We start from the raw sequence: 8,556 nt of genomic DNA on the forward strand, positions 1-8,556 counted from the left end.
AACCCAAGACAATCCTAATTTTTCAAATAGTTGTTTACTCCTAAGTGTGACATGATGGCAAGTCGTAGGGGAAAAGACAAGGTTCTAAAGCATTTTCAATTATTTCTATGAAAAATATCCATGGCTATGCTCTAATCACTACACTATTACAAAAGCAGATAAAAACATTACAACTCGAAGAAGGACAAAGTGAGAACCTTGAAAGGGAGGTAAGTAGATTTTTGAAGGCCTCCACTTCTGTTGGTATATCTTGATGCATAATTAAGTGGAATTTTCCTCTCTACTTCCTGGAACCCTTTGTTGATATCATTGTTAACAGTTCCTCGCTTCACCAATCCAACTTTTTAAATATAGTAGTTAACACTTACCTGAACATACACAAGACCAAGGACTAAGAGGAAGAAGGAGATTATGAGGATGACGAGTCCAATGTAGTTACCATCCTAAAATGCCTGTGCAACTGTCCTACCAAAAGAAGCTGGCAAGTAGGAGATGATGCTTGTGAAGATTAGAAGGGATGTACCATTTCCAAGTTTTAGGTCAGAGATCCTTTCCCCAATGTATGTAGTAAGTACTGATCCAAAAGTCAAAAAAGTAACAGAGGATAGAACCCACTGTGTACTAAAGTCATTGACATAGGGCCGGAGAAAAAGTACTTGCCCAATTGCCTGCACAGAAATTAGAAATGAATGTTTTGTCCTATAGTTTATCTAGCAATGTATCATTAAGAAGCATTCTGTCCTAGTATTACAAGATTTATTTTTTGTTTGATAAGCAAAAAATACACTTTTATAAACAAGGGCCAAACGGTGCACCATAACACACAAAAGGTATAAAATGAGTGCCACAAGGGGCAAGCAAAAAGAGAGAACCCAAAAAAACAATTCCCTCTCTTCGCAAGAACCCAACCAATCTACAAAATCATACAAAGACATAGAACCCACAAAAACAAATTTCTAAGAAAAGAACTTTTCAATGCTTGATCCAATTGCTCCTCATTGTCAATTGATCTTCAATTCCTTTCTTTTCATACAGTCCATAAGATGCATAATGAAACCGTTCTTCAAACCTTCTTGCTTCTTTTACCGATAAAGGATCCATGTCACCCTAAGAGGGTCTCTTTAACCATACCAGCTTGCAGCCAACGGATACCAATCAGAGTGAAAAGCAACTACGGGAGGAGCCTTACTTTGGTACAATGAAGAAGAATGTGACCGATGGATTCTTCCTTGACTTTAAAAAGAAAAAAAATCTATTGACTTTAGATACCTATTTTTCAATTTCAATGAATAAATTGAGTATTAAAGATTTGGAAACTCCATTCAACAATCTTGGTTTAAGATTAAAAACTTGTATCTCATGTTTGAGAACCTTTTAATGTATAATTTGTGCCTATTAAAAGGGGAAAAAAACTCTCATATTTAAGAAGGCATGATCAATTACTCTTTTTCCTTTTGAAAACATTGAAATTTTGATATGAAAAGTTTAAATTGAATTTCCATATGTTCATGGGTTCTACACCAAAACAGAACATAATTCAACTATTTGGTTCTTTTGATTTTTGATTTTATTTTCTTTGAAAACAAACAAATCAAAAGGTAATACGAAAAGAATCCCAAAATTTCTTTTTGGTTTTTTTTTTCCCTTCCATTTTCTCTGCCAACTGTTTGACTTACTCGGACTACCTTCTTTGAAATCCTCACTCAGCTTACTGTGAGTATGATTGGGATGAGTTCAATTCTTGATTCTAAAAATGTTGCTTCATTGTGAAATTTTCTTAATAGTGAAGTGCCAATTGGCCTTTGGAATTCCTCTTCTTCTACTAGGTGGTTTATGGTGACTACCCATTAAATAGGTACTGTCTATGGGTATGTTTCATTGTGCTGTTTGTGTGCCTACTAGCTATTGTCCTTCACCTCATTTGCTGTCCAAGTAAGTTTCTCCAATCTGTTGCCATGTTTTCTTTTAATGGCTTTTTATGGTAGTTTCAAGATTTCTCCCCGCTTAATTAAAGACAATAATCATATCCAAATTACTGCAATAAAATTTAAAAAATCTGACTCTATTTGAGGACAAAGCTCCATAAGTATCTCTTAGGCAAAGGGCAAGTTAAAGTTTATGTGTGATGAGATAAAGGACAACGAAAATGGTATAAGGATAATTTAATAATCATGACCTGGTTATGGAATGCATGGAACCTTATGTTGCTATCATTGCTGTGTTTTTTTTTTTTTTGTTTTTTTTTTATAAGTGTTATCATTGCAATGTTTTTTGAGACTGCCAAGATAAAAATATGTCAAGGACTTATGACCTACAAGCAGTTCTTTTCCCTTGCACAAGTATTGGTGTTTCTTTCTACAAGTGCCATGAAGAACTGCAAGATATGCAAGAGAAACTCAATGTGTACCATCCTCTCACTAATAATATTAATATGTTATACAAGCAATATGAGGAATTCTAGCTAAATTTCTCAGGTATTGGTTTAGGTCTAAAGAATGTTGAACAACATCCTTTCTAGTGAATAGTTATCTATCTAGAGTAACCATGTTAATTTGGGTTCTCTTCCGGAGCCTAAGTTGTTCTTGTTACTTCAAATGGTTGTGAGATAATGAGGTTTAATGATCGAGGCATAGGCTTACAGTTGAAGGGGGATGTTATAAAGAATGAAGAGATAGATATTGTCTACATTGTGGCAAGACCAATCATATGATAGAGAAATGTTCGTTTAAGTTCGATAGATTTGCTTAGGAAAATCGGGTGATAACTGAAAAAATTATAATACTCTTGAGTCTATTATTTCTTCTATAGTAGTGCTAGAGCCCCTATCATGCTTAGACAAGAAGAGTATAAACGACCACTATTCTCCATTGTGTTTCCAGAAGCTGCTAACTAACCCCCACTAGAAAGAGGTACTCGGGAGTCAATTGGGATCCCATTCCACAACAATCCAGTGGTCCTTGAAAGAAATTCCGTTAAAATCTCCCTCTATTCTGGCAATCTTTTCAATTGGGTCCACTGACCTCAATCTTCAAGGTATACGCATCCAGCAAGTAAACATGGGACTTCACTGACCGCAGTGGTGTGTGATGCTGACTCTACTTGGAATTCTGGTTTCTCTGCAGGACATGAGCTTTGGGACTGATCAACTCATCTGACAGGCCCCTGGAGCAGGATTGCAGTAAGGTGTGTAAGCAGACTAACTCAGTGCGTGTTAAACATGAAGTAGCAAACCCAACACCAATCATGAACCCACAGATGCTTCTTTCAATTTATCTAACAGATATCACCAACTGAATAATAACCCAATCCACCTGGTTCCTTTTTTGAAACCTTCATCTCCATTATTAACCTCTAGGGGCTTCTGCCCAGTCACCAGCTTAAGAAGCATAACCCTACCAAATACTGTGTTATTCAAGCTAAGGTTTCTGGAATGGGAACCTGTGATGGTTTGAGACAACTGTTTTAGCCTTGGAAGCAAGGGGGGATTCCCAACTGCTAGTAGAACAGATGACTCAGCAGAAGTTTGAGGAGACACTGTTGAACCCTTCTTTTCTCTCCAATAAACATCATATTCTAATAAGTGATTAGTAGCATCAAGGACCATCACCCTAGACTGCACAAACAAAACAAGATTGCCACCAATGCTTCTTCCTGAATTTCAGGGAAATTGATGGACATCACAGGCATTGCTTGAGCATTAGCATTTTTGAAAGGCAAAGGAACCACAATAACTAGGGCAAATGCTGCTTTAGGGGGCATCAGCATTTTTGAAAGGCACAGGAACCACAATAACTAAGGCAGATGCTACCTTTGGGGGCATCACTAAGCCTTTATCATCCTCATGAACCATTACCATCAACAACCACAGGACTCCGTTGATAGCATAGCCTTCATCCTTGGAACTTACTAATGGAGCTTGATTAATAACTGGAGAAGATCCCTGGCAAGCTTCTATTTCTGATTCTACTAAAGCACTCAGATGAGAGCTGAAGTCCTACGCCTGCATATAACCAGTATCCCCTATTGGGGTTGCTAGCAGTGTCATTTTTCTCAAAAATATCCAAACCCTGGCAACTCTATTCATACAATGCGTGTCTATTAGTCTAAGCTACATATCTCCAGAAGCCGATAACAAATTAGATTGCCATACTGCATTCTCGAATCTTGAATCCCCATTATTACTACCATATCTGCCCAAGTCGGAAATGATTCCAGGAACAGTCATCACCCATCTTTGGTTTCACAGAATGACCCTTTTATCATAGTCAGATAACTCATTCCATCATGGCACAGAAGTGAAATTTTCTTTGGCATCTGGAAACACAGTCTCCCCAAAGGTGGCCAGCCCAAAGCAACAAATACATTCCCAATGCACAAGACCAAAGACGGTCACAAAAAAAAAAAAAAAAACAAAAAAAACGAGGTTAAGAGGAAAGAGAATAAACGGGGACAGTGGAGAAAATAGAGCAAAACTAGAAGAGAAGAAACAAGCAAAAACCATGTGAACTCGCATCTCATGCTCTTTCAATGGGCTTGGAAATCATGTGAAACAACCAGAATATATACTCCGCAGAAATGAAAACAGTGATGAGATTTCCAGGTGATACATAGTAAAGCTATAACAGAGCTGCGTTGCTCTCAACCCAATCTCATAAAAAAAATAAAAACAAATAAAAATGAATCAGCAACTAACAAGCTCATAGCCACCTGGGAATCAACATAAACAAATCTATATCTTCTAACATCCATACTCAAATCAACAAATGATGCTCATAAATCAATAAGAAAGAAAGTGAATCAGTAAAAAAAAAAAGAAAGAAAAACGAAAAGCATGAAACCCATATTGGGTTTTACCTGACAGTTCTCCTCTCAAGCAAAAATTTGCTTTTCTTCCAACTCTACCTTCTTTCCCAAGAATCAGCAAAATCACCCCTGCTTCTCCTCTCAGCCATAAACCCGCAAAATCAGAATCCTTACTACTCCCTAAGCTCAACAACCAAAACCCACCAGGAAAATCAGAATCCTCCCCCCCCACCCTCTTTCAGGTGACCAGCAGCTCCTATCTTCTCTCTTCCCAAGCTTTCTCTCCTCTCTCTCTCTCTCTAAAACCCACACTGCCAAAACAGCCTCTCACACTGAAACGTCTCCCCAGAATGGTGAATCTCCTCTGCTCCCTAACCACCACAAAGCTAGGAATCAGCAAAATCACCTAAGCTTCTTCCCCTCCTCATTTCCTCTTCCCCTCTGCAGAAAACTCACTCTCCCCAAGACACCTCTCTCAGGTGGCTAAAAAGTCGCTACCCCTTCTTCCCTGTCCCAGCTTTCTTGCTCATCAAGCGTTTCATCACAAACAAGAAAATTCTCCTTCTCTCTTGCTAACACTCTATCTGCATGCCCAGCTCACTACTCGGAAATCCCCCCAAAACGTGTTGTCCCCCCTAGCAGAGATTGTCTCCCAGGTGCTAGCAAACTACCCCCTCTTCTCAACAAACTCTTACCAGAAAATAAAAAGGTTTCTCCCTGCCACGTGTCCCACAGGTGGTCCCAAAAGTGGGCTCAAACAAGGTGCAAGATTCTTTTGATTAGCTTCTTTACACTTGGGGAGACGCAAGGAGGAAACGTACAGTCAACCTTAAATATCTGCAATAACATTAAGTCCTTGTATAACCAGGTTTTAGCTTTATAAATATGTTATATTAGGGAGAATCATTCAGTAAACATACGGATAACCTTGTAAAAGCAGAGCCTATGAATCAAATTATCTAACTCCAGATCATGACAAACAAGACATATCTCTTGAAATGCAGAGGATGAGTTATTAAACTTGTACTTTTCCATTTAAAACTCCAATTCCTATAAGCACTTCGATAGCATCTATGGCGTATATCTTTCTTCATTAACCATTTACAAGTAGTTGTGTTAATCTATATCAGAAAATTTTATGTATGTATTCTCCAATTTCCGTAAGATTTCTTTAAAACTCAAAATATGAAAGTCACATGACTAGTGCTCATCCTCAATGCAACAAAAACCAAAGATGAGAAAACAGCTAGGAGAATATGTTCAAGTCAATTTTATTTGTTAAACAGTAAACTAAGACTGTATTTTGGAAGTTGTTTAAAATCTTAATAACACAATTCATGCTCAACATGTTTATCTAATAGTCAATTCTAGAGTCCACTCAATTCTTTTCTAATGTTCTTTTATAATTATTATTGTTTTTGTTGATGATGCCTTTAATAGGAAAAACAAGATAAATTAACAAAAAAAAGCCTAGCATAAACTAAGTAAACACAATTTATACAAGATGCAACAAAAGGAAGAAAAAACCAGCCAACATGTTAATCTACCACTCAAAGCCTATCTACAAAAACAACAAACGAGAGCATTACAGTTCTTACTTCCCTATTGTACCATAAGAACAAGGCTTAAAGGAAGAGTTCTTTGCTGCAAAAATCAACTACTTAGTCTCTTCAAAAGTGGTAACATTTTGCACCATCCAAACATTCCAAAACAAGCATAGGAATCAAGCCCCTAACGTTTTGCCCGTATAACTAATAAAAGCACATTGCCAACTTTGAAAAACTTCCTTAACCGCTTAAGGCAACACCTAACCCCACTTTAATTAAATAGAAAAATAAATATCAATATGTGGTTTTCTGACTCAACTACTTGTTTGCAGAGGCAGTAGTAATTAGCTAAAATCCAACATCTCTTACTAAATAAATCAAGGGTAAAATTTCTTTCAGATCACCTCCCAACAAGAAGCTAACCTTAGTTTGCACTACTTTTTAATATAACTTTCACTAACTTGAATTTTGGAAATTTTTTCTTACTTATTTTTCAAGATTTCTTAGACATTAATCAATTTCATTTTATTTTATTTTTAAAGTTCATGGTTTTTTTTTTTTATATCTATTAATCAATTCTCATCATTGTTTTTATAATTTTAAGAATTTTATCATATTTTGGATTTTACAAAGCTAACTACACTATTGAAGTAATCTCATGGGGACATCATAAGTGCACACTCTTGGAATCATCTCCACCAATGATCTTGGGATGTCCAAAACAATGATATTGTTAGAGGAAACCCCATCAATTGTGCAACATGGGTTACAAAATATCCAAGTACCACAAATTGACCTTCTTTTCCAAGGAGCAAAACCAAGTTAGATCCATAGTACTATCCATAATACTTTTCTTACAAACTATTGATGCTAAACTTTCATATTGATTTTGTGCCTACAGTAGCTATCTTTCACAAACACTTATACCATGTCATTGAAGAATGAAGTTTCCTAAAGAAATTGATAAGCCTTATGTTCAGGAACAAAGAATATCCATGTCACTACTAAACAACTTAAGTATTACTTTGCAAAAACCAAACCCTAAGAGAAAGGACTACACAAATTTTTGCAAAAGATTTTGTCAAGGAAATTTTTTCATTTTCTTGGAAACCAAAACATCAGGAAAAGACATATTTTTTTCATTTTTATATTCTTATGTTTCAATTTTCTCAAAAACCAAACAAATTCTAAGATTTTCAAGTTTTGCATATGATTTGTTTTTCTGCCTATGCAATTGCATGCCTAGATTTATCAATTCAAGTATTGATTGCCATTTCAAAGCCATTAAAGGAACAATAATTTAATTTCAAGAAAGATGCGAACTTAATCACTGTTATAATGCACACTAACCATTATTCACTTCCTCATTTGCTTCATCTCCTGATTTCTAGACAATATCTTTCAACCCAATTGAGAGGTTCTTGTAGAACTGCACATAAGACAAATTCAATGAATGATTGAATTTATAATTTGTAGAGAAAAAGGGAATGCTTTCCTAACATGGGGAAAAAAAATCGTGCTCAAGGTGCCAATTCCCTAGAGAGCTAATTTAAAACTGGTCTTACACTGAATTTAAGGTCCTTATATCCAAGAGACCCCAATTTAGGATTCCATTTATATTTGGAATAAATTAGTGGTTGGTAGTAGAAGTTTGTTTTAGCACAAACAACACTACATTTTAAGCACATGCTTTTATATAAAAGAGGGAAGGGCTGGGTATAATATCAAACTAGATATTGGACACCAATATGCCCTAAATAAAAATTCAATATCCATTCTAATTTAATATGACAATTGCATTGAGATAATATATGCATACCTTGAGAAATTCCAGAGTATCTCCCTTAGATTTTTGAAGCTCGACCATGTACAACAAATGGGCCACCTCAAAAATATGTCGAAGTAAATTATTAACCTCCAATTTTCAATTAATGTTCCAATAAACTCATGGTCAAGGGATCCTGCAAACAAGGTAACTAGGAGAGACATACCTCTATTGCAATGGATAAATGATCCTTGCGTCCAGTTTTCTCCCCTTGAAGTTTCATCTGAGGTGGGTAACAAAGGTTTTAGTAGAGTAGAGTAATGCCACACGATTTTATCAACAATTTTATGGTTCTTTATCAAACAAATCAGGAGATTTGTCACTAACTATTCAGTTCCATGAAAATCCCAGAATATTTTTGTGATTTAGCCTAGCACCATC

Source organism: Vitis riparia, chromosome 1 (genome assembly GCF_004353265.1).
Source record: "Vitis riparia cultivar Riparia Gloire de Montpellier isolate 1030 chromosome 1, EGFV_Vit.rip_1.0, whole genome shotgun sequence".
In the NCBI taxonomy this organism is placed as follows: Eukaryota; Viridiplantae; Streptophyta; class Magnoliopsida; order Vitales; family Vitaceae; genus Vitis; species Vitis riparia.